At 41.1% G+C, this 27,488-nt stretch overlaps 1 protein-coding gene across 17 annotated transcripts in view; it reads left to right on the top strand.

The window, feature by feature from the left end:
- The window catches only part of LINGO2 (leucine rich repeat and Ig domain containing 2), a 716,716-nt gene that overhangs the window by 510,893 nt on the left and 178,335 nt on the right, over positions 1 to 27,488 (top strand). Inside the window, exon 7 of one of the 17 annotated variants that reach the window (XR_005600175.1) lies at positions 26,804 to 27,156. The exons of the other annotated variants lie outside the window; for them this stretch is intronic. The gene's annotated coding sequence lies outside the window, so the exon portion shown is untranslated. Of the gene's footprint in view, positions 1 to 26,803; positions 27,157 to 27,488 lie in introns of those variants that run through there. 17 annotated transcript variants of the gene reach the window in all.

Below are 27,488 nucleotides of genomic sequence, written 5' to 3'. Positions count from 1 at the left end.
CAGTAGGTCATGAAGACTATGATTCATATCCAGACCAGGAAACCATGATCGTCTCTAAATTATGCTGCTTACCTGCCTCTAAGCCACAGGAAGGAACATAGACTCATCAAGGACCACTGCTGCCGTTGGGCCAGATCCTCAGCTGGGGTAAATCAGTGTAACTTCATTTTCTTACCTTGTATCCTTATTATGATGAAGTTCTTAAAATGTTGTTTGAAATAGTCTCTGCCCCTAGTCCTGTTTTAGTTTGCCAACACTAACCAAAAAGACAAAACAAAGCACTAAAGGAAATTAAACAGGGATAGCTGTTTTTCCTTTGTGAGCTCATAGTTGGTTAGTGAGCAGCATCTGGAGTACATTCTGCTAATTTGGGTGTTTGTTATTGGGTTTACTTAGTCACACATGCTGTCCTTGGGTGGCTGGAGCTCAGTTTGCTTTGTTCTTTACAAATGTGAATTGGTTTCAGATCCCTGCCTGTCGTCATTTGGAGCTCTGAGTCTAGAGCTGGTTGGAAAACATGTGCCCCCAACCACCCACCCACTCAACCTCTATTCCATTTTTACAAAATTGTTTGAAAAGTTTTGTTTTCATGCCAGTGAGAAACACACACAGATTTTGAAATCTGGAAAGTTGCTGCAATTTACAGTTGTCAACCCCTGGTCAGCTGTAACTGAGCCTTCTGGGTAAGGTACTGGGCAGGGACTCAGGAGTTCCGGGTTCAATTTCCAACTCTGCCACAGACTCCCTGTGTGATCTTGGGCAAATTACCTCATCTCTCTGAGGCTCATACGTCATCTGGGGATACTGCTTCCTTCTCCATGCTTCTTTATTCTGTTTATTTTCATTGCAAGCTCTTCAGAATGGGGACTGCAGAGATGAAAGTAAGCCGGTATGCCCCGGTACGGTGTACCAGCAAGAGCCAGTGTGCCGTACTGGGGCAGCCCAGCTTCCCCAGATGGCAATTTAAAGGGCTTGGGGCTCCCAGCAGTGGCTGGAGCCCCAGGCCCTTTAAATTGCAGCCAGAGCCCTGCTGCAAGAGCTCTGGAGTAGTGGCGGGGCTCCGGGGGTTATTTAAAGGGCCGGGGCTTCCGCTGCCTCTACTGCCCTGGGCCCTTTAAATAGCCACCGGAGCCCTGCCGCCACTACCCCAGGGCTTCAGGAGCTATTTAAAGAGGCAGAGCAGTAGAAGCAGGGGAGTCCTGGGCCCTTTAAATAGACCCCGGAGCCCTGGAGTAGCAGCAGGGCTCTGGGGGCTATTTAAAGGGCCCGGGGTTCCCGCTGCCTCCACAGCCCCGGCCCTTTAAATAACCACCGGAGCCTGCAAAAGCCCCGGGGTAGCCGCGGCAGCCGGGGGCTCCGGCAGTGGTTTAAAGGGCCCAGGACGGTAGCGGCGGCCGAGCCCTGGGCCCTTTAAACTGCTGCCGGAGGCCCCAGCTGCTGCTGCTACCCCAGCTGGGGAAGGGGAGAGCACTTACTGATACAGGGAGGACTGGGGCTGGCTCTGACCCCCCGCATCCCCACCCCTTCCGCCCGAGGCCTTTTTCTTTTCTTTTTAAGTGGAGGTCACACAAGTTGTGGTGATGAGAGATTAGTCTGACCACAGAACGGGCAAAGTTAAAGCAAATTTCCTACCACTATAACCCCTATGTGCCCCACTCTAGAGTGGAGGAATAATTTGTATGGGTGAAAAAACTATTTATTCTCATGCTCATTTAGCATGGCATCTCAGCTAAGACTGCAATTAAAGATGTCAATTCATGGGATATGGAACTCGACCAAGGTCACCAGTTCATTTCCAGTTGGCCACCAAACAGGCAACTGATTGTAACAATTTTTAGTCATTGCTGACTGAAGGAAATGTCAGTTACCTGGAGGCAAAAGGCTCCATATGCCTATGATATATCTATGTCTTATGATTCTCTCTTCCTAGAAGAAGCCTAGTTTTCCCGGCCTTTCTTTTCACGTGCTTTTGTGCTTATGTAGCGGTTTTATACAGCACTAGGTGTGGATGAACATTTAAGCCAACATTTTAAACATGTTTTTGGAGCCTGTTTTTGAATGCCTCACTTGAGACACTTGGGTGTTGATTTTCCAGAAGTGTAGATCATTTGCACCTTCCTATGACTTACTTTGAAGGTGTGAGTGCTCAATCCTTCGGAAAATCAGGCCCAAGCTATGTCAAATTGGACAATCAGAATCACTGCCCTTAAAATTTTGGTCTTAAAGGCTAAAGTCTGATATTGAACTGGAAATAGAAAGAATAGGATGGTTTGAAAATAGATGGAAACCAATTTTTAAAACCTAGTATATCTGAGAGAGAGAGAGTGCATCTGGTTTGTATAAATCTTGATACATTTGACTCTTGCTAAGTTAAGAGTGCCCTCCATTCCAAGCCAATCAATCAGAGTAGAGGATATTTAGAACTTTCCATCAGGTGCTCAGTGCCTCATGGGTCTCTTTTTAAACTTGATCTTGTGGTGAGTTTGGTAGGCAATCTTCTGCACTCCCATCAAATAGTGTGAATTCACTATCATTCCATTTCATTGTCATTTTGTGGTTGTGGAAGAATGGGTACCTGAGCTCCATGACCTTCCTCTCCTTAGTGAATACAGCAGCAAGGCAAAGAGCCAGCCTGTTGAAACATTGAAGTCCAAATGCATCTTTTTGGGAAGTTGCTCCAGTGGGTCAAATTCAACCCTGGAATAAGCAAATGCATTTTCCTATTGATTTCTATGAAGGTTGCAACTACATTAACCAGGCACTAATTTGATGTACATTATATCTTACCAATAAGGGTCCCTAAACTTGTGAAAGATTCTGGTTCAGATTTGGTCATCTCAAGCAGATTGTTAAAATATTTAGAAACAAGAATTCTTCCACAATGAGAGCGTAAGAATTTTATTAGTGAATACAGCTCTCAGCAGCTACAGTAATTGGAGTTTGGATGATGCTCAGGCCACTAGTATCTCCCAGAAATTCTGTTCTAGTCAGGTTTTTATACAGGACCCATCATGACAGCTTCCTGAGTCTCTCACTGTTGTACCTAAATTGATTCTATGATGAGCTCCAAATCAACTTGACTGATCAATTTAACACTTGACTTAACTGCATTACAGGACACAAATAACAGTAGTATATTCCTGTGTTGTATGTACTAAAATGCCCTCAGCATTTTTACAACTTCCATCATTTATCTTAAGATACAAAAGCATTTCTGTTCAATCCGGTCAAGTTACAGTGACCTGCCCCTTTAAACCCCTTTGAACCCACGTAAAACTTTAATTTGAATTATTCATACACATAGATTCATAAATGTTTTCTGAATATGACTCACTGTGAGCTCCCATGGTTAGATGCTACCCTTCATCCCAGATTGTCTTTATGATATGACTGAGTACCCAACATGTTTAGTAGCCTATGGAGAAGATATTTTCTCTCTCAAGCCAGTGTAAGTTTAGTCTAATAAAACAGGAATTCAGTGTCATATATTAGCATATTTTGGCTTTATTGAGATTGTGAATAACTTGTTCATCCTGATAAAAACCAAATAAACAAAATGACCCACCTTATAACTCAAGTTATGGTAGCCTTAGAATCAGAGACATTGTTAAAAGAGGTATTTTTATGCTGCGCTCATCATTTCTACTATTTTTATGTTTTTTTTTTAAAAAAGGTGCAGGCAGTTACCTAAGGTTTTATTTATGATTTCAAATAAACTACGTAGGCTCTTTAAATGATAGAGCAAAGAAGTTTTTATTGAAGCTTCTTTATATCGGCAGTCATGTGCTACTGCTCAAGATTCTAGGAGTTTTCTTCATTTCTAACACCCAAGGAAGAGAAAAAGGTGAAGGGACTGATCAGAGAATAAAGCATAGTGTGATATGAAATGCTTTCCAAATCTACAGTGCTCTCTTTTGCATTTTTCATTGTTTTTCTTCTGTTTAGCAGATGAGTAGCTGATAATAAAAACATAGCAATTTCCATAACAGATCAGACCAATATCCCATTTAACCTTGTAGGCTGTCTCTGTCAGCAAGCATCAGGTGTTTTAGAGGAAGGTACAAGAATTTCCCTGAAGGACAATCTTGCAATAACTTCCCTTTAGGAGTATGGTATCTTTGGATATGTTGTTAAACCACAGAGAATTCTGAACTTTATTTTGAGACCAATCCTGCAAGGGGCTCTGCTTCCCGAACTCCAGTATGGTTTGAACAGGAGTTTTGCATGAGACACTCAGAACTTGCAACAATCAGGCTCTTTGTAACAAAATCTGAGCTTTTCAGTGACTTTTCATATAGGTCCGTTAGATTCTGTGAGGCTGTAAGTATCTGTAAATTATAAAGCTGTACTGGATAGTACCTGAGTATTCTACGGCCATGTTATATAGATTCTGAAAGCTTTCGTACATTAGCAGTGAATATAAAAATCAAAGATTGATGAAAGTTGAAATTATTGATAAATGATTACCTGGCCATCACTACAATACTTTTATAATATGTTCCGTAAACCATACACTTATCCTTCCACCCCCCCCACCCAAGAAAGCACTCTTAAAGCTACTTCAGAGCACATTGTATTCCATTGTATCATTGATTCCTAAGATACTCTCTTGTGGGACTCCAGTGACAAATCTGTTTGAGGGAGATTTTCAAAGGCATAAAAGGCACACAGGCAGGAAATTCCAATGAAAATTAATGGGCACTGGGCACCTCACTCCTATTTATGCCTTCACAAATTGCCCTCTTTGATCTGTTCTCTTTGTATTTTATAAGTATCACCAGCTTTGCTATAAAATATGTCTAAAATATCCTGTTCCGCTTTAAAGGATATTTACATTGTAGAATGTGGTATGCAATACATTGGTGTAAAGAATATGCAGCTATGCAACCTAAGATTATCATTCCAATGCAGTTGATGATATCTTCTAAAGAAAAAAAGAGGAGTGTGCTCAGTATATTTTTAACTTATGATGTCATATTTAGACTTCTCTTTTTTTTAAGTATCAAACTGTATGGTAGAAAAGCAAAGGAGGGTCTTTAAAGCTTCCCAGCTTTAATTTTTATCAGAGGAACCAGAAAGAGAGTTTTGTTGAAGATCAAATACTTTTCAATACATTAAAAACTATTTTCATGACAGAAGCTTAATAAGAAAGTATATAAGTGGTGGGTGAAACTTGAGAACAGGCATAAATTGCTAGTAGGAAATTAAAATAATATTCTAGTTTTCACTTGCTGTCAGGAAAATGATGGGGCACATTTTGATCACCTGGCTCACACAAGTAGTACCACTAGCTATAATGAGCTATTTCTGTGAGTAGAGAGTAGGATTTAACTTGATATCACAGGGCCTGATCCAAAGCCCTTTGAAGTCAGTGGAAAGCTTCCATTGACTTCAGTGGTCTTTGCACCATGTCCATGGAATATTACACCACCTGGGCTGTTTCTGCAGAAGATGCAGCAAGTTTTCGGCAATACTTTCTCCTTCAATTTCCTCATTTATAATATAATTTTTTTAAAAGTGCATCCAACTGGGTAACTACAAGGCTCAAATTTGTATCTTGGTGTTCTAACATGTCTCAGGGTATACTTTCCTGGAAAGATGCAGAAAAGCAAGAAAAAAACAGAAACCCAATTCTTTCTGTTGCTGGAGTATGCACCGATAAAGTTTCTCGAGATTGTTATAATAATGGTATTATTTATTAAAGTGTAGAATTATACCAGACTATTAATGGAGTAAAGAGAATGCAGGTTCTGAAGACAATGTAGTGCTCTACTTTGTTGAGCCAAGGTACCTACTGGAGAGAGTGAAATCAACTTGAGTTAAGTTTCCAGAGACTTGAGAGAGAACCATCGAATGAAAAACAAGTTAAAACAGAGCTCTAGTAGTCTGAATTTTATTTTTACTGTATCACCAGTAGGCTCAGGAGTAAAGAGGTCATAGATGGGCAAGAAGGAAAAGAGAACTAACAAAACTTATATTATCTGACTTTCAAACAAAGGCCCAGTTGGTTTGTGAAAAGAAAAGTAAGCTCCCTATTGCTGGGGGCTCTAACTTTAGATCTATAAATTGTGTCTCAATAGCTGAGAAATTGCTAGAAGGCAGAGTTTTGAGAGCCAGTTTGAAGTTCAGAATTTCTCTGTAGGTATCACTGTATGTGAAGGACTACATCTTAGAAGGTGTAAGCAAGTAGTTGAGGAGGCATTGATAGACAGACCGATTGTGACAGGTGATGAATCCAGGATGGCACTAAGGTTAGGGATAGAGAACAGTAACAAGGCAGGTGGCAAATTTTTGAGATTGGTCTTCCTGCCCAAGAGAATTACTCCTGTCTTTGAGATGGTTGGCTAATAAGAAGCAAGCATTTTATATTAAGATAGAGAATGTGGGAACAGGAAGAACCCAGCTATCAAAAAGATACGTGTACATGAATATCATTACTGGAAAAAGGGGTAGCTTAGATAAATAATAAGGAAGAGGTAGATACACAAAAGAGGAGAGGAACAACAATGGAACCTTCTGAAGGGTCTTGGCAAAGAGGGAAGATGCCATGAGAAAGAGAGAGAGAATGAATGTATCTGATCAAGACACTGTAGTATGAGTGGAGCCATAAGTCAGGAGGGAATTAGATTGTGAGAAAAAGTCTGAGGTGCAGGGGACAGTTTGTGATTTGAAAGAAAGACGCTAATAGCTTGCCATTTGCTGAGTGTCTCGTAAATCCAAAAAGCTTCCGCACAATCTCTGACCCTGGGATATATTTTGAGCAAAAAGATATTGATGTTGATGCATGTAAATTTATTCTACATTGAGTGTTGTATTTGTGGCATGTGCTGCCCTAGGCTTATCTCATCAGCAGGGAAGGGGTCCTTCCTTTAGTGTGTTGTTTCTGGAGGGTTTAGGGTTCTTTGAGCAAGTAAAGTGGTGTTAAAATGTAAAATTGTGGCACAAATGCAACAGGGGAAGTTGTTTGAGAAATGTAAAGTCATTTGAGTAAAATTCCACACTGAAAAATGCCTTGGGATATAAAACATTAAACTTTCTAGTTTTACCATTATGTCGTCATGGGACAACAATCAGGTTTGAAAAGAAATAAAAATTTTATTCCTACCAAAGATTCAGATTCTGATACCCTTACTCACATTGAGTAGCATTTTACTCCTCAAGAAGACCCAAAAAAGTGAGTGGGGCCTGCTTGAGAGGTAAGTATTATTCAATGCGGGTGGGCTTCTCAGAGTCTGACCACCAAAGTTTTTTTTATTAAGACCCCAGGATGTAATCAACATCACATTTTATTTTCTCCTTGAGACAGAAATATAATCAGAACGGTTAAGCTGGCATATTGCTATTTCATTTCTTGCTTTTAAAAAAAAATGAGAGAGAAAGAAATATAGCTTGATAAAGCTATAGAACAGAAACATTCTTTATACTTCCAATTGTAATTATGTTCCTATAATCAGTTCAGTTCAGCTGAGATATTTTTGTTTCCTGTTCTTCTCTGAATAATAAAAATAATGACAATTAATAAAATATAGGAGACCTCTTGCCAGAAACTGGAGCATTACACAGATTTCCTCTGGATTGTTAAATTAACATAAACAAAATGTTCCAGAAGAACGCAGTGTTCTTCTTTTGTCTAAGTTTTTTCCTCTGTTTTATATTATGTTTGCTTCACCTTTGCCTTGCCCTGTTAGCTGAGCTCAGCAGCGCAGACCCATAGAGTTTGAGTGGTTTGAAATCACACTCTTCCTGGTTTGAAATCAGAGTAGTTCTCCTAGGCGGACTGCTGAGGCTACTCCACCTGCTAGAGATACAGAGTGGCAAAGTGACTTGTCCAAGGTTATCCCACAGGCCCGTGGAAGATCCAGGAATAGAATCCAGGTGCCCTGAGTCTCAGTCCTGCATTCTCTCTGTTGGACCATGCTGTCTCCCCTCCTTTTTGATGGGGGCAAATTTAGACAGATAAAATAATGATAAATGTCAAAACAAATATATCAAGAAAACTGCTTTGTTAGGTAAAAACATATAGCTCACTGTGTTAAAGGTACCGAGATGTGATTTGAACAAATTAAGCTATACTAATGTCTGTAAATGTTTTAAATAATGTATCATTGACCCATGGAACTCATTGCCACGAGGTGTCATTGAGGCCAGGAGCATAGTGGTATTCAATAACAGGATTAGGCAGATATATTGATAACAGGAAAATGCACAGTTACATTAGAAAAGAGCTTTATAAAATTGAGGATATAAATCTTCATGTTTCAGGGGACAGACCAAATACTAAGTACAAGTGGTTAAGAAGAAAAGTTACCTGACAGGCAAGTTTTTTTCCATAATCGAGCATTCCTTTGAAGCATCTGGTACTGGTCACTGTCACAGACAGAATACTGGACTGGATAGCCACTGGTTCTGCTCCCATGTGGCACTTCTTATGTTCTTGTACATAGCACTGAAATGTTTCTATGTAGCAGAAACCTTCAAACATCACAGGCAGTACATACCCTAAAACATCTGCTTGGTGATGTTTCAGAGGTGCTATTAAATGCTATAAGAGTTCTGCCCCCATTAAAATGATCCAGTTTTTGTGAGCATATGCTTTCCCATATAGCAGGCATTTTTCAAGATTGAATTATTTAGCACACCATCAGCAGTCTGAATTAATTCCTAAAGATACAGGCCCATTGCTTTCATCCTGAAAACTGAACTGAAGAAACAGCATGTCAGAACATATGGCCCTACAGAATTTGAAGGTCGTATTATTTATGAAGATAGCCACAACCTTGACTTTTAGAAAGGACAAAGTCACTCTTTTCTTTCCCTCCACTAGCAATTGTCCCAAAAATACCATATTGTTGTGATTTCCAGAGACATGCCAGGAAAATATCTGAAATTCTGATTTGTGTTCTGTTTGTTTGTTTTTGGTTGGTTGGCGGGGGGGGAGGGTTGTTTTTGATTTTTTGTTTTTTTGAACAGGGAAAAAGGAAATATTTTGATAACATTTCACCTTGGGTTACTAAATATAAGAGCTGTTTTGCTAAACTGATTTTTAATCCATTTTATTAAGACAAAATGTTTTATTTCCACATATTATTATACCGCTTTTTCCACTCCAGAGAGATGTCGTCTCCTTGCATTATTTATTGCCTTGAATTTTTTTTTGCCTTTAGGCAAGCGTGCCTGTTGGAAAAAAAACAGCACCTCCATCCTTATCAGAATATAAACAAGTATAAGCTTTTCATCTAATAGTTCTACCCATTCGGAATGTGAACTCTTGCTATTCAGTATATGTGCCACTAGACAACTCTGTTAATAAAATTTTATTAGTCATATAAGTGCAAAACTCACTTAAACATTTAATTGAAAATGCAACCCCCTCCCAGAAAGGCTTCTCACACTTAATATGTTTTCATAGAATGATGCTGTGATGGGGTGGACTAGGCTCAGAGGCCCTCTGCTGGAGGCCTCAGGGTCCTGCCACACCCATCCCAGAAAAGGAACAGTGGTGCTAGGTCCTTTAAGCAGGCTAGAGTGACTGTGGGGGAAGCAACCAGTGAGAGAGGCTGCAGGGAGCACCCTATCGGGGCTCAGGAGGGCCATATAAAAGAGACAGTCAGTCCCTTGCTGGAGCCAGAGGAGAGCAGGTGGTGTTCCTGGCAAGCCAAAGGGAACTGCAGCGCCATGGACTGCTCAGTGCTGGCAAGGATGGGGGAGTGAGAAAGAGCTCCTGGCTGGCTGCTGGGAAAAGAAGAGCCCTGAGCTAAGGGTGACGCTTTGGTGAAGGCTGGGCCTGTGGAGAAATGGCCCAGGAAACTGAAAGCAGCTTCTTTAAAGGGACACAGTGACACGTGGCTGCTATACTTAGGGTTCCTGGGCTGGGACCCAGAGTAGTGGTCGGGCCCAGGTCCTTCCCAGAGGCCACTGAGGAAGTGGCCTACAATCAGACAGCGATAAACCTCCGGAAGATGGGACTGAACTGTTCAAGAGGCCCAGCTGAAGAGCTGGGACCAGAACAGACCAAGAGGGCAAAACCATTGTCTCTAGGGAGGGAAGCTCTGGCGGTTCGGCCCAGAAGAGGCACTCACGAGAGGTGGGTGCCATGCCGTTACAGATACCAAGGCTAGTAAATTTTTACCCAGACAGGAGCTAATCCTATGAAGCACTGGGCAATCCCGAGTGACCCAAAGCAGGCCAGACAGTATATTTACTGTGGCTAGCAGGGTGTTTTCTTTGTCAGTAGTCTCTCCAACCTCCATTCTCTCTATTCCTCCTTTGTGTCCTTTCCTCTCTAATATTTGTTGGGCAGGTGCATTCACGGAACTACTCTAGATAGTGAATGGGATTTTTCATTTAGCCAACATTTTGAAAAGTGAATTTTGATGTCTCTTACATTGCATTTGAACAGCTAAAGAACAGTAAAAAGTCTAATTTCTAGCACTCTTTTTGCTTTCCCTTAACAGCTTTCCAGGAGGGTGGAAGTAAATTCCGACAGGGTTTCTCATTGCAGGATTCACACAACCATGTGACACATACTGCACTGTACATGCACAAATGGGAATAGAGATACTGGTATTCCCTTTCTAGCTCTTCTCTCCCTCAAGCCTTCTCCTGGAAGGCTGTTTCCTGTAAGGCTTGAGTCTCTGGAACTGAACTGGGCACTGGCCTAGGGAGTGATCACCTATCTAAATAAGTAAGTAATGCACATGGTGGAGAAATAATCCTAACTACACATACATTTATATTTTCTAAGTTAGCTGTTACCACCCAGGAAGAGATCAGGGAGTCACTGTGGATAGTTCTCAGAAAACTTCCACTCGGTGCATGGCAGTGGTCAAAAAGGCTAATTGCATGTTGGGAACGATTAGGAAAGGGGTAAAAAATAAGACAGAAAATATAATGCCACTATGTAAATCCATGGTGCAGCCACATCTTGAATACTGTGTCTAGTTCTGGTCACCTCATCTCAAAAAGGATACTGGACAAGTTTCTGATGATCAAGGGTATGGAGTGGCTTCCCTATGAGGAAAGACTAAAATGATTAGAGGTTGTTCAATTTAGAAAAGAGACAACTAAGGGATGTGTGATGGAGTGGATAAGGCCCAGAGGCCCCCTTTTGGAGGCCTGTGGGTCCCGTCCCAGAGAGAAGCAAAAGAGAAACCCTCCAACCAGCCTAGAATGGTTTCAAGGAAGCAGCAAGTGAAGGAGCCTGCAGGGAGCATCCAATTAGATCCCTCATAAAAGGAGTTGCAGGGTTCCTTGCTGGAACTGGAGGAGCATGGATGGGTGTACTTGTCTGGCGAGGGAGCTCTGGGACCTCAGACAAACCAGTGCTATTACAGAACAGAGACTGGCATTAGTGAGAAGCAGCTCCGGGCTGGCGCCTGGGACTCCACCAGGATAAGGCCCTGAGGTAAGGATAAAGACTGTGCTGGGACTGCGGGGAAGTGGCCCAGGCAATCATAACAGCAACAAAGCTTAGTTAGAGACATGGTGGACTTCTGCTCTCTTTAGGGTCCTTGGGCTGGGACCTGGAGTAGAGGGCAGGCCTGGGTCGCCCCCATCAGCCACTGATGAAATGGCCTGGACTTTGACGCACCCCTGGAAGGGGAACTGAACTCTTTAGTGGCCCAGCTGGAGATCTGGGGCCAGAAAGACCGAGAGAGGGAGTCCTGGGGGATGCGGCCCTACACCAGGGCTGGGACTGCTTGAAGAGCAGGGACAAGTGGAGAGAGTCCAGAAGGGTCTGAGAGACCGTCTGAACCAGGCTACTGGGCAGATTGAGGATGGAGCCTAGGGATAAGGCTGTAGATACAAGAACCTTACAGGGGGCACTGAGGGACATCCCCTATTGGACTTGTACCCCAGAAGGGGTTTGATTTTATACAGATAATGTGTGATTTGGCCAGAGGGCTGAGTCACTGAAGACTCCACTGCAAGCCAGAGAGAACGTGCAGGCACATGCCCTTGGACAGGGGGCACTCACGAGAAGTGAGTGCCACCCCCCTACAGGAAGATATAATAGAGGTCTACAAAATCATGAACGGTGTTGAAAACGTGTCTAGAGAAGTGCTGTTTACCTTTTCATACAACCCAAAAACCAGGGGCACCCAATGATATTAATAGGCAGTAGGGACAATATAAAAAATAGGAAGTACATTTTCATACAACACGCAACTAAGGTGTGGAATTCATTGCCATGGGATGTTGTGATGGCCAGAAATATAAGTGGGTTTTTAAAAGAACTGTGTAAATTCCTAAGGGATAGCTCCATCAATGGCTATTAGCTAAAGTGATCAGGGGCTGCAACCCCATATCCAATGCAACCCTAAACCTCGGACTGCCAGATATGGGGAGAAGACGACAGAGTGGATCACTCAATAATTGCTGTGTTGTGTACACTCCCCCTGCAGCTCTGGTACCAGCCACGGTTGGAGACAGGATACTGGGCAAGATGGACTATGATCTGATGCAGTACAGGAACTTTTACTAACATAAGGGTTGAATTTTCATTAAGGTGTAATAAAGAGACATTATCCAGTTCCCATTAACTATAACAGTTTTGGTGCATTTAGCTCCATAAAGAGTAATACACTCTTGGTGATCTCTATTGCCATTCACATAAGTTTGTCTTTGTAAATGCTAGAAAGGTGCTGTCACTTCCCCAATACCTGACATTAATAGAAAAATCTTAATAGAATTAAAAATTAGCAAAGACTTGCTGTTTGGGTTTAAAAAGTCATCTGCAGTTTTAGCATCTCAAACGTTGCAGCATTGGCTGTGTTTAGTGTCCAAGGCCAGTGAAGTACAAGGAGGAAACAGGTATTTCTCCTTTGTGTTGATGGCTGATGTTGTAGGACTTGAGAAAATTGGACAGGTTTCAGGAGGTACCTAGTTTGGTGTGTAACCTGGAGCTCAGTAGTGTGGGCTGGGGCCAGGCAGTCGCCAGGAAAACGCAGGTCCCCCAGCATGCAACACTGGGCTCTACTCATGTTCAGTAAAATTCTCTTACCGGTTGTTTCTGCCTGCTACATCAGTTATTTCTACTGAAGCAGCCATGACCTCTATGGGCACATGTCCCATCCAGTTGTGCCTGAGGAGCCCATCTGTCAGCCCCATCTTCTACATATGCAGACAAATCCTTTTACATGGGCTTTGTTCCCTTCCCAGGACTTTGTCTGAGGGGTCTTCCCTTGAATTCAGCAAGAATTTAGCTGACAGTCCTGGACTTGGCTCTGTAGCAAAGTTGCACAGTTCAAACACGTGTGTTGGGGTCTCTAAACTATGCACAGTGTTTAGCTGTCAGGGACATCAACTCCTTCCCTGTATCAAAGGGAGGGAACTTGTTGTTTCTCCTATTGTTTGTCTTAGCTGCCAAGAATGGAAGAAGGTGCCTCTAGGTGAGGATGAAACAAGGTCATTAGCTGAGTAATACAGCACGTGTATTTAGCACATACAGTCTGAACAAAGGAAAGTTTCGAGTCTCCCCTTGTTGGCCCTTGCCATCCTTTGTCTGGCTCTGACACCAAGACTTGGGTTTGAGTATTGGAAGGAGGGATTCCTTTGATACCATTCTGAAAGAGATCTTTTTTTAGTTACTTTCTTAAGAAAATAGTCCTCATTCTCCAGTCTGTCACTTTGTTGTAGTCACTTATACCCAGGCAAAGTCATTTTCCCCCAGAGGGAGGGATAGCTCAGTGATTTGAGCATTGGCCTGCTAAACCCAGAGCTGTGAGTTCAATCCTTAAGGGGGCCACTTAGGGACCTAGGGCAAAAATCTGTTTGGGGATTGGTCCTGCTTTGAGCTGAGGGTTGGACTAGATGCTCTCCTGAGGTACCTTTCAACCCTGATATTCTATAGACAGGTTAGATAAGAATAAAAAAGTGCTACTAAATCAGACTTTTCCACTGACATCCATTTTGCATGAATGATACCCAAGGTGGTAGGCAGTGGAGAAAGAGGCCCAAAGTAGCCAAGTATATTTTATGGACTCCAGTAGGGTTCAGTGAGCCACAGTTATGCTGGGAGAAGGGGAGATGACATGCCTTTGCAGTGGAGGAGAGAGCATAATGCCTTAAGTTGCTGATGAATGCAACTGAGATCATTATTTGCTACACCTGTTGCATGGGGTATAGTCTGAACTCCTCCAGTAATGATCTGAAATTGCACATTGATGCTCTGAAAGCAGAATTGTGACCATGCCCCGTGCTCCATCCTCTGTAGTATTGTGGTCAGCAATAACTGACCACTCTGTTAGCAGTCCTGAAGCAACCAAATCAGGGCTGCATACGTATGCTGTTCAGGGAAACTGCTTCCTGTGCCCTCTTCCACAGTATAAATCCCCAAAGAGCCTTATGACCTAGATTCTGTGGTGCACTTCATTATTGTAGGGTTTGCCAGCTGGTTGGTGAGGCCTGGGAAAGGACTTGCCCAGTCACTCACATGTTAAAAGTTAACTTTAGAGAGTGGGAGACAGATGGGGAAGGAGGGAAGGCCAAGCCTTGCTTCATTGTCTCCTTCACAGAATTGTTAATCTTCCTAATTTATAAAATATTCAGCACATTGTTTGAAGAATAAAACAACACGCGTGTCTCTGTTCCGAGCCTGTAGGATAAAGAAAAATTCCTCCTGGTTATGATTTATATTCATTGTGTAAGCTTTGGTGTGGTTGGTGAGTCAGTGAGAGATGAGACAGCAGGAGGAGGGAAAGGATCTGAAAAAGATGTTCTGTGCTGTAGCTCGCAGCTTTTGTGATGCAGAAATCTGATTTATTTCTATACCTCACTAAGAAGACTCTCTGGTGAGATAGATGTTAATCTCTGCAGACTGCTCTTCCTCTGGAAAAAAAAACACTCCTGGAAGATATTTTAATGAAGCAAAAGAAGTAGCATATCCTTGTCTGTGCCTCCTATTGAAATGAAAGCAATAGACTTTGTAAGACAACTTTACTGCAAATGTTAAAGAAAAGCAACCAAAAGAAAGTGCTTTCAGAAATATTCTGCTGACATATTTCCTACAGAGTTTCTTCCTGACATTTTCACTACTCAGTGTTCTGTGATTGCTCCTGGATTTGGGTGGAGGAGGAGGAAGAAGGCCTCAAAGCTGCAGTCTGAGTTGAATAATGGCATCTTTACTCTTTTTCCTCACCTGTTTCACCCAGGTGTGTACACACACACACACACATTGGGTCCATAAACTGACCTGTGATCTCTTCTTACATCAAAACCAACCACCTCCACTTCACTTTCAAGGCCCTTTCCCCTGGCCTGCTAAGATATTTAAAACTAGTTAGTGATTGTTGGGTGTCCAACTTGCTTTAAATGGGCCTGCTTTCCAGAAAGTGCTGAGCACCCATCCTCCGAGAATCAGGTCTCTCTAAGCTTTCCCTAGACCAAAAAGCTAAGACTTATAAGCTCATCTCTTTAGAAAATCTTGGATCTTATCTCTGAATTCCCTCACTATCTATTTTATGCCATACTATGCTCTGCCAACGTGGTTCTCCTTGTTCGTCCATTAGGGTCTGATAGAAAGCCCACTGAGGTCAATGGGAAGATTCTCATTGACTTAATCAGGCTTTGGATCAGCCTTCTCGTCTTCCACAGCCAACACTGCACCCTTTTTCTGCTGCACCCATCAAGCTGTCCTGCTCTGGCTCAAGAGCATGGGTACCAACCTCAGGGAAGACTGTAGGAAACATGGCACAAACCCCAAATTGGTTGTGAGTTCTATATTTAGATTTCACCAACAAATTATCCAGTGTAAATGCCTCAGGCACTGTAACAGCCTTAACGTGGAGTCACAGACAGTTCCGCTGGGTATTCCGATCTGTCTTGCCAACCAGAAGAACTTACCTTTGTAATAGATGATCCCTTACAACAAAGATCACAGCAGTATTCAGGTTACTCCCAGTCCCAAAGGACCAGTCACTTACCCCAGGTCAATTGCACTTTAGATCTCACACCAAACACAACACTTGTAGCCAATCCTATAATAAACTAAATAAAGATTTATTTTATAGGAAAAGGAAATGAGAGGTATTTACAAGGTTAAAGTAGGTAAACTTATATACACACAAATGAGTTCCAATCTTGAGTTTCAAAAAGTAATAGAAGCTTCTAGAATAAGCAAGCTCGGTCTGCCCTTTAGGGCTAACCTAGGCTAAGCACTGGGGATCTTTGGTTTATGCTTAGTAATCCTTACACCTCGGAGTCCAAGAAGTATAAAGATACAGGTCCTCCTTGTAGCGGGTTTTATCCATTTCCCCAGTTCTGCTTTGAGTTGCAGATTCAGTTTTGGGAGGAATTCACTTGCATGTCTCCTCTTCATGGGGGTGAGGGAACAATCATCAAAGTCCTTTTGTCCTCTTTAAAGTTCCACAATAGTTTGTCTGGTGTTGATGGGCCTTCTTTGTGGGGCAAAACATAGCTCCTTCTGTGGGAAGCCAGCATTTTACACTGATTAATCTCTCTCCCCTGCCTAGTGATTTACACAGTTACAGAGGCTTACGATGCAAGTGCTCAAATATTACCTTACAATATGGAATAGAGATGTTGTAAGTGAGACTGATGCATTCAGCAACTTACAAGCATATAATAAAGTCTAAACACTAAACACATTTTTATAACTCTAATACCTATTGTAACAATTCTAATACACAGGTGAGCCAGTCTGATTCCAGTTGTGGGGTTTGTCAGTATGCAAGTGAGGCACAGGCACCTGGTTTGCCAGTGTCACACCACATGCCCCTAGAATATTTTCCCTGATCTTCTGCACTACTCAGCCTTTCTCTTTTCCTTCCCCTCCCCCCAACATTTGCCTTCCATCTGATGCTGATCTCACTGTTATTGATTATTGTTCCTTCAGTTCTAGTTAGTTAATGGGTATTTATACTCGGATTCTCCCCTGCGGCCAGATACTGGACTGAACAACTGAGTAGCTGGCCCCAGGAGGACTGTCAGTAGCCTCATGCTGCCAACACAGTGGTGTGGTCGGGGAAAATGTGATGTGACCAACACTTCCTTCCAGCCTGGTGATCTCCCACTGTTGTATCAGCCTCTTGGGGGACCTGGGGGGGCTCCAGGCACCAGCGCAGCAAGCGTGTGCCTGGGGCGGCAAGCCGCGGGGGAGAGCCTGCTGGTTGCTGTGAGGGCGGCAGTCAGGCAGCGTTCAGCAGCATACCTGCGGGAGGGAGGTCTGCCGGTCCCGTGGCCTCGGCGACAATTCCGTGGCGGGTACGCCAAAGGCGCAGGACCGGCAGATCACCTGCAAAAACACCGCCAAATCCGCGTCCCCAGCGGACTGCCCGCAGAGATACTGCCGAAGGCTGTGCTTGGGGCGGCAAAAAACATTGAGCCGCCACTGCCTGGGGACCATTGCAGCCATCATAACAAAGAGGAGCCTTCAGGTTGCTGTAAATTTATGTTGGGGTTTGGCCAACGCACAACCAGCATAAAGGTTACCTTTGCACCTTCTCTTCTGACCTCCTCAGCCATAGTTAATGGTGTTAAGTTCTAGTTTTTCCATTATTATATTAGCTGTATGAAAAATATCCTTCAAGATCTGTATTTACTTTTACTTCAAAAAGGGAACAGGTTCAACATCAATAATGTAAGCATATTTCATGATCTTTTACTGCTGAATCTAGAGCTAAGCTAATAATTCCCAACCAGTAATTTGTTTGAATGTTGCCTCCTTCTGTGCTCATAGAAAGTTTGAGTAAATCAGTTTCCTCATATGTATTTTTCCCCATTTATTCTACAGATATTTTTTCTTTTCAAACTGTGTATGGACTGATTGCAAATATTTGACATTTGAGTTGCACTGATTATTCTGATTGTTCAAAGAAGTCATGTGGTATTGTTTCTTTTCCCTAGTTGGTTGAGACTGCAGGCATTACAATCCGGTTTCTGTAAATACTCAAGCATGCAACTTTGAAGTTCATCTTCTGCAATCATTTGTGCCAATAAAAATTCAATTGCTACAAAATTTGTGTAGAGCAAATATACAAGGATCACAAACATGGGCCAAACGCATTAATTTTAGAATGTGAGTGAGTATTCAGACACATTTGCTTTATTCACCCAGCTTTATCTATCTGGGAACTCCTGGTGCTAGTCACTATAATTTCTGAGTACCTTTGAAGTATTTATGGATTTATCTTCACAACACCCCAGCCAAGTAGGGGAGTGTTGTCATCCTCATTTTGAGGCTGTGGAATTGAGGAACAGAGAAATGTGTATGACTTTGCCAGACTTCCCATATTCTTGGTAAAGTCCAAAATTGAACTCAAATCTGTTGAGGTCTACTCGAGTTCCTTTATCATAAGACCATTCTTGCTCGCTGTGTCTCTTGTCCTCTTCAGACATCCCACAATTACCACCACCCTCACTGCCACCTTTTGTTTTTTCCATGCTTGCTATATCTGAATTAGATAGACGCTTGTGTGGAGGAGGCTCTATCATTTTTTATTTGCTCTGTGCTCCACCAGGCACACCCATGGCACTACATAAACATTCAGCAATAAGTAAGAAAATAAGAGTGCTAACTATAAATGAGCAATATATTAGAGAGACAGAGAAGAAACATTCTCTAGATAACAAGTTATTGAACTCCTAGAATCAGAGGTCAGCTAGTTGAGAGTGGAAAGTCTCTCCACAAATAATTCACTATCATTTTCTTAACCCACAACAGAAGCACTTTTCCTGTTCTATGTCTATTTGTATAAAACAGTTTCAACAAGTGGTGACAGATGGCAGTTAGGCTGTTAATGTCTGTGCACTGAAAGCTCCTTTAGAATAGTGCATTGGCAATAACTTTGAGCTGTCTCCTGCAAGGGAGCACTAGGGAGGACCCATGAATTCAATTGTATAGGATCCTATCGTGCACAAGGTATCTGAGACCTTCTGAGTCACCTAGGCTACATAAAGTTAAGGAGGAGGTTCACCACAGCTAGTCCATTCAGTGGAAAGATCAGCCATCGTTAGAAGACACGAAGGGCTCTGCAAACCAGATGGCTAGGAGTTGCCTAGAGAAAGGAGAATACAGTCTAGTAAACACAGCATTTTACACACTTGATTGTTCCCTATGTTGGGCCAGTCCCTCTTCCACTCCTAGGATGGGGACTCACTGGTGCCAAGATTCTCCTGCACAGCACAGAAAGGAGATATATGGATCCCATGCCCAGTTAAATGTCCAGCTCTCTCTCAGCAAAAATAGTGTCTGTAAGAGGAACGCCTTCCCTGGTGTCAGGAAGTGGTGAGCCCTTTGTGGGAAAAATCTAGGGGGAAAGCTTCCAATTGTTTTTTCTGCCAAAGAAATGAGTAAATCTTCCGCCCAGTAGGCTCGTTCCTTCTCTCTGTCTGAGAAGTGTTAAACTTCTAACTAGAGATACATTTGTGGGTGCAGGACGTGCACCCTCTTTAGAAAGCTTCCCCAGGGAGATCTAAGTGAGTACCCACTTCTATCAGTAAGTAGGAGTGTGCAAGTGTGTTCCCCAATAATAATTCTTAAGTATGGCATTGACATGAAATTTGAATTAGACAGAGTCAGCTCTGCTCCTGGGAGTGGCGTGATGAAGAAAGGAGGGATGGTCCAGAAGTTAGGGTGCTAGCCTGGGATTTGGGACACCCAGGATCAATTCTCTGCTCTGCCACCGACTTCCTGTGTGACCTTGGGCCAAGTCCCTTAGGTCCAGGTTTTCAAAGGTAGTGAGGCATTGCTGCTCTGAGACTTGCCACACCAAACTGATTTAAGTATTTAATCTCATTTTAAAAAGGGATTTAGACATTTTTAAAAATTAGTTTGACTCCTAAACCAGTTAGGTGTTGCAATGTTGAGTGCAGGAATATCTAAATCTCTTTAAAATTCTGGGCCTAGATGCCTAAATATGCATTTTCTAAACACCTAGTCACCTACTCCCACTGAAATCCATAGAAGTTAGGCATCCAGGCATTTTTGAAAATCCTATTTACATTGTTAGGGACCTAAATACCTTTAAAATTGCATAGATTCCAAGGGCAGAAGGGACCATTGTTATCATCTGGTCTGACCTCCTGTAGAACAGCCCACAGAACGTGCCCAAACTAATTCCTAGAACATATATTGTTTTTAAATCCAATTTTGATGTAAAAAATGTGTAATGATAGAGAATCCACCACAACACTTGGTAAATTGTTCCAATGGTTAATCACCCCCCATTGTCAAAAACGTATGCCCTATTAATAATCTGAATTTGTCCGGCTTGAAATTCCAGCCCATTGGATCATGTTATATAATCTGCTAGATTGAGGAACCCATTATTAAGTACATTTTCTCCCCTTGTAGATACTTACAAACTGTAATCAAGTCATCCCTTAATCTCCTCTTTGCTAGACTGAAAGAGCTCAATTTATTTAGCTTATTATTATAAGGCATATTTTCAAATCCTTAAATCATTCTCCTGGCTCTTTTCTGAACCCTTTCCAATTTAACTACATCCCTGTTGAATTGTGGGCACCAGAATTGGGCACAGTATTCCAGCAGTGGTCACATCTCTATTCCTACTCAAGCTTCCCCTTATGCATCCCAGTACTGCATTAGCCCTTTTGGCTACAATGTCACACTGAAAGCTCATTTAATGTGTGCCAGATTAATTTTTTATCATTGTAGTTTTTTAATCAAAATGTTGTGTGGCACCAAATCAAATGCCATGCAGAAGTCTTAAGTATATTACATCAAAACTATTACCCTTTTCAACCAAACTTGTAATCTCATTAAAATAAAAAGACATCAGTTCAGTTTGACAGGATCTATTTACCATAAAACCGTGATGATTTGCATTAATTATGTTACCCTCTTTTAATTCTTAGTTAGTATAATCCCATATCTGCCACTCCGTTATCTTGTCCGGGATCAACGCCAGGCTGATAGGCCTATAATTACCTAGGTCATCTCATTTAACCTTTTTAAAAAATGGCACAACATTATCTTTCTTGCCGTCTTCTGTAACTTCCTCAGTTCTCCAATACTTATTTGGAATCAACATGAATGTTCCAATGAGCTCCTCATCCAGCTCTTTTAAAATTCTTGGTTGCAAGTTATCTGGATCTGCTGATTTTAAAATGTCTGACTTAGTAGTTTCTGTTTAACATCCTCCATAGATACTAGAGACACAAACACATCCTTTTACAAATTGGAACTCAAATCCTACTGAGGAAAATAGAAAGAAACAAACTCTGGCAAATGAAGTGTAGACATATAATTAGGCAGGCCAAAACAAAACGGAAAGGCAACTAGCAAAAGACACACAAACTAACTCCAATTATTTTAAAGTACTTCAGAAGCAGGAAGCCTGTCAAACAAACAGTGGAGCCACTGGATGATCAAGATGCTAAAGGGGCACTCAAGGAAGATAACACCATTGCAGAGAAGCAAAATGAATTATTTGCATTGGTCTTCACTGCAGGGGATGTGGGAGAGATCCCCACACTGAAGCCATTCTTTTTAGATGACAGAACCAAGGAGCTGTCCCAGATCGAGGTGTCAATAGAGAAAGTTTTGGGACAGACTGATAAATTAAAGAGTAATAAGTCACCAGATCCAGATGGTATTCACCCCAGACTTCTGAAGGAACTCAAATAGGAACTTGCAGAACTAGCGCTTAAATCGGTGTCTGTACCGGATGACTGGAGGATAGCTAATGTGATGCCAATTTAAAAAAAAAAAAAGCACCTCCAAAGGCAATCCTGTTAATTACAGATAGGTAAACTGAACTTCAGTATCAGGCAAATTGGTTGAAACCATCGTAAAAAACAGAATTATCAGACATAGATGAACACACTATGCTGGGAAAGAGTCAAGTCTGTTTTTGTAATGGGAAATCATACCTCGCCAACCTATTAGAATTCTTTGAGAGGGTCAACAGACATGTGGACAAAGGCAAAACAGTGGATATAGTGCACTTGGACTTCCAGAAAGCCTTTAACAAGGTCCCACACCAAAAGCTGTTAAGCAAAAGTCATGGGATAAGAGGGATGGTCCTTTCATGGGTCAGCAACTGGTTAATAGATTGGTAACAAAGGGTAGGACTAAATGTTCAGTTTTCATAGTGGAGAGAGATAAATAGCAAGCTCCCCCAAACATATTCATGTGTTCAACATATTCATCAATGATCTGGAAAAAGGGGTAAACAGTGAGGTGGCAAAGTTTGCAGACAATAGAAAATCACTCAAGATAGTTAAGTCCAAAGCTGACCGCAAAGAGTTACAAAGGGATCTCACAAAACTGGGTGACTGGGCAACAAAATGGCAGATGAAATTCAATGTTGATAAATGCAAAGTAATGCCCATTGGAAAACATAATCCCACCTATACATATAAAATGACAGGGTCTAAATTAGCTATTATGCCTGAAGGAAGAGATCTTGGATCAATACCATTGGTCCATTACTAGAAGCCTTAGTGTCTCTATGCTTCAGTTTCCCATCTGTAAAATGGGGCTAATCTCACGTCTCTACCTCACAGGGATGTTATGAAAATAAAAACATTGCAGATTGTGAGGAACTCAGGTACTGCGGTACTGGGGGCCATATCAGAACCTAAAATAGATAGAAAACCAACATTTTACAGACAATACAGAAAGCCCTGGAGTTGAGGCTCTTAGTGTAGATTATATGGTTAAATATTTTATATTGCAATAGCTGTCCTTGTATATTGGACCAGCTCTTCCTAGTAGAGAGGATAACAGTGAGAGTGTTACTTTTGCAGGTCAGGGAAGGAGCAAAGGAAAAATAATTGTTAATATATTTCTAGGAAATGTTAAGCTCTAATGCTGATTTTTATGAAAAAAAACTGATGGTGGTATAAAAATGTGTCTGTTGCTATTGTTTATCTGAATAACAGCTGTGTGTGAATGACAGCCTTTGTGCAACTTTATCGTCTGAGCTAAAAAAAATGTTTTCCTCTCACCAAAGAGGGCCAGATTTGTTGATCCTTTTCTACATGAGTTAGAGGATGGATATGATAGAAAAGAGGCATGCCTTCCTGTGGGGTTTGAAATATATCTAGAAACTATCAAGTCCTGCAAAATATAAGATGCCCTTCCCATTTTGTATCAAAATCCATGGTGTTTTCTGTACCTTATCTGAAATAAGCACACATTACTCATTTTTGTTCATCTTGGCCAGGTTTATCAAATGCTGCAGAAGTAGATTCTCTTGCAATGGGAGGGAGGCTGAATATTATTTATTAGGAAATTATATAATTCTCTGCATGGTTGCAGTTCTTTTCTTGGGCAGCCACTTCCATCTGACAGTTCAGCTCCAAACATTCAGCAAACAAATGATTAGATTTGAAAAGCAAATTAGTTGATTTCAGTTTTCACTACCAGCAATTTTGACTTGCAAACAAAAATCATTCTCCATCTGGTGGGGCCTGAGTACTTCCTGAAGGATCCTGAGTGCCATAAATTTAAACTGAGTTTAGTGACAGTTGAGGATGCTTAACAGGTGTTGAGATGCACTGGGTTTAGAATGACCTGCTCCTTCTACTTCTCCAGCTAGAACTCCAGGGGTCTGAATACTGACCCTGTCATCCCTCATATTGAGGAACTGATATTCACTGTGCACTGAAATCCACAAATGTGCCTAGTCATTATAATTGCAGCCTTTCCCTGCCACATTAGAGCAGAATTAAGAGCTGTCCTGAGACTCTTCCAAGCAACACTCCATAGCATTAGCCTCTTTAGGATATGTCCACACTGCACAAAGAGGTGTGTTCTTAACTCAAGTTAGCCATCTCAGGTTCAAGTACCAGTGAAGACGTGCTAACTCAGCTTTTAACTTAAGTTAGCAGCTCAAATTCATGCCTATAGAGCAGCCTGGGGTTGAATTTGAGCTGTTAACCCAAGTTAAAAGCCATGTCTTCACTGCTGTTTTAACTCAAGCTAGCTAATGAAGGTTAACTAACCCAAGTAAAGAACATACTTTATTTACAGTGTAGACATACTCTTAGAGTATCAGGCTATAGTGCTGGCATCTCAGAAAAATAAAACAGTTTTTGGTCTATTCTGGAAGAAAACAATATTCTCCCACTATCCTCCTAAGGTTGGGGGTTTTAATTACTGGAGGCTAAGGTGATTTTTTTTCTGCTTTAACCTTTTGCTTTCTTTAGTAATTTTAAAATACAAGGACAGCAAGTGGGAAAAGATCATTGTTTTTTATTAAAGACAGACATTCATTCAACCTATTTGAAACTCAATTTAAAAGTGCTGCTTTCTTTGAATGTAAAATAAAAAGTCAATTTAATGTTAATGATTACAGAAAATTTTTTACTTCTGACTGAAAGAAATATAATTCATCTTTTCTTTAATGGAAACAGTAAGTAAAATAATTATTCATGCATGCTTGCCATCTCATTAAGCATTTGATGTAAAAATCTCTCCAATAAAAACACTAAGTGGATTTTTTTTTTGCAAGGTTGAGTTTTAGAAGATTTATTATTTCCATTAGGCCTTGGAATATGATTATTCAATCAACGCACTTCAGTCCAGAAAATCTCTTATGGCCTACTAATTTAGTGATGCTTCTTGGTTCGTACCATGATTGTTTAAAAAGATGTGCAGATAGAACTCTCCCCAACTGCTTTTTCTTCTCTTTCTTTTCTGGGTTATATAAGTCTTGTTGCACTTAATTTGTGATAAGCACATTTTACAGCCAGTTTAACTAGGATGGTGGGGCTGGGAGATCTCAAAAACCATAAGCGAGGTTGATATACAGGTGCAGGCTGGCATTCCTCCCAATGTATTTTTCAGCGGCTTAATAGTAAATTAGATATTTCTCTCCTTTGCATTTTAAAATGCCTTCATCTTTATTAAAATTAACTTTTCTTAACTCATTTCTGCAGTTTTTTGTAACAACATCTGGGATAGTTTTCTTGTAAACTAAATAGTTTCACTGCAGCTTGAAAAATTTAGGAGCTTGGAATCTAAATATGTTTGTGGACTTAAGGCCTACACTGGAATCAGGATAATTCTGATTTGGTAGCATTTGACACCTGCTTTTGTATTCAAACCGTATAAATGTTAGGCCCTCGTTCAGGAAAACATTTAAGCATGTCCCTAAGTTCCATTTACTTCAGTGGGTCTTAACCCCATGCTTAAATGTTCTTTCTGAGTTAGGGATGCTTTCCTGAATCAAGGCTTAAATGGCTACACAAAGTACAAGGCAGTGGGGAGTTAAAACACATTTTCCTTATCTGCAGTAGACTTTTTCTTATTACTGCTACTACCTGTTCAGCTTTACTGGTGGTGGCAGCAATGGAAGGATTAGTGTAGACAGAATTTTAAGCATTGTGTCTTACAGACCTAGTCTAAACAGAGTTAGATGATACTGTGCTAAAAATGCTGACAACTTTCTGGATCCTGTGCACACTTATGCTCCTGCTGTTGCTGCAACAGAAGGATCTGAATGGAAGTTAGCCAGAGCTGAGAATATGGCGGGGGGACGGGGGACCTAGAGAAGATAACCTTTTTTTGTCTCAAGATAATGCTGTCACACCCTGCAAGGCTGAAGAAATAACCTGTGAGTGCCACCCTGAGCTAGGTGAATAATTGATCTTTTGGTTCATTGGCAATTTCAAAAAATCAAAACAATATTTTGGCTCAAACCAAAAGTGAACATTTTCAACTCTTTTCAAACAAAAAAATTGAAACACTTAATTTCCAAAATGTTTTTCCCTTAACAAATAATTTGGCAAAACCAGCACAAATCTGAGGAATATTTCGGGGTTACTGAATCTGCATTTTTCACTTAAAAAAAAAAAGTTTTGGTCAAAATATTTTGCCCAGCTCTAGTGCCAACAACTTTTACTAGATATCTCTGAAATATGGGGCAGGAAATGTCTTCTGTGGGGTTTTAAAAATACACTGTATACTGTACAATCCATAGTGACCTTAACAATTAGGCCTCAATTTGGTGAGGTACTTAAGCACGTGCCTAATTTAAGTATGTGAATAGTCTTATTCACTTCAATGAGACAATTCACATGATTAAGGTTAGGCACACGCTTAAGTACATAGCTGAATTGCATTGCATTCTTTATCCATAGAACAAAAAGTGGGAGACACAAGATCACACAGTAAATCAGTGGCAAATCCGAGAAAAACGCCAAAGTCTTCTGCCTCCACATTGAGTGCTGTGTCCATTAACTAACCTATGGTATTTGTTGATGGTAGTAAACTGCTCCCATGGTTCAGTCACTTCATTAAGTCTTACATCTTTGCTTTATTGTTATGATCTACCAAAGTCTTTGGCTGAAATCCTGATGACTCACCCTGGAATTTTGCTTGAAACTTTTGAGCTCCGTTTTGAGGCTGTAACATAGATTACTCTTTGAATACGATATAACTCTGCAGGGCCAAACCCTGAGCTAATAAAATTTGCCTGCTGTTTAAACTATCTGTAGACCTTAATTGGTGCTTAGTTTACCATAAATCCTTAAATTTGCTGCTTGTACAAATTCCAAAATCCCCAACTTTGGCCTTGGATTTGCTGTTATTTCAAGAGGTTTTCAGAATGATGGATTTCCCTAGTATAAGGTAAATTATAAAGGTACTTAACAAACCTATAGCACTGGTAGTTGTTCTGCTTTCTTCCAGAAAATTAGCAAAAAACAATTTCAAACCATGTAACAAATTTAATCTAGTTCATTTTCTGTTATCCACTCCTTGTCTGGTTACAGATTACATATGGAGGAACTTCAAAAAAATTAAAGTTTGGGTTCAGCTTGGATAAACAAATAAAAATGTAACTAAAGTGTTCCAAATTTCTTTTTCCAGATCCTCCGCTCATGTAAAGTGACGTGGCTCCATTGAAAGTCAGTGGAACTACACAGATCTGAACTGGCTGAGGAGCTGGTAACTTCAGTGTGGAGATTATATGAGGAAAACTAATGAAAATATGCACTTCTGAAACTTTCCCAATATTACTATTTATCAGTCAGGCAAGACCGTCCATCTCTGACTGTCTCAACAATTTTGTCAGAGGGGCCAAAACAAAACCCCAGATCTAAGCACCTATGAAATTTGGAGAAGTCCCAATCTAAACTTTGTCTCAGGCTGATTTCTAATTTTCACTGACTTTGTAAAAGGGTTTTATCAATGAACAGCAATAAAACGAAGTCTAACAGAAAGCTAAGCACAAGAACACTCTATTTGTAGTCCATGACCCTTTCATTTCTACACTTTACTGGAAGCAGGAAGCAGAGATTTGTAACATTAGAAAAAATAATCAAGGGGAAGAAAATTAACTGTCCTTTTTGATCCTGAGAGAGGATTTTTATTGAAATTTGGACAAAACTCTGGGACATTCTCTTATTTCTTTCTTTCTTGGAGCCTGTTCACTCATCTCTGTTATTGATCTCACTTCAGAGAATTTTTACCCCGAGTTAGCACGTTCCCAGCATTAAGCATGTGAGAAATCCCATTGACTTCAACTTAAGCGTGTGCTTCAGTGACTTGCTGA

This window comes from Mauremys reevesii, linkage group 6 (assembly GCF_016161935.1).
Source record: "Mauremys reevesii isolate NIE-2019 linkage group 6, ASM1616193v1, whole genome shotgun sequence".
Lineage (NCBI taxonomy): Eukaryota > Metazoa > Chordata > Testudines > Geoemydidae > Mauremys > Mauremys reevesii.
This window is presented reverse-complemented; position numbering and strand designations above follow the sequence as displayed.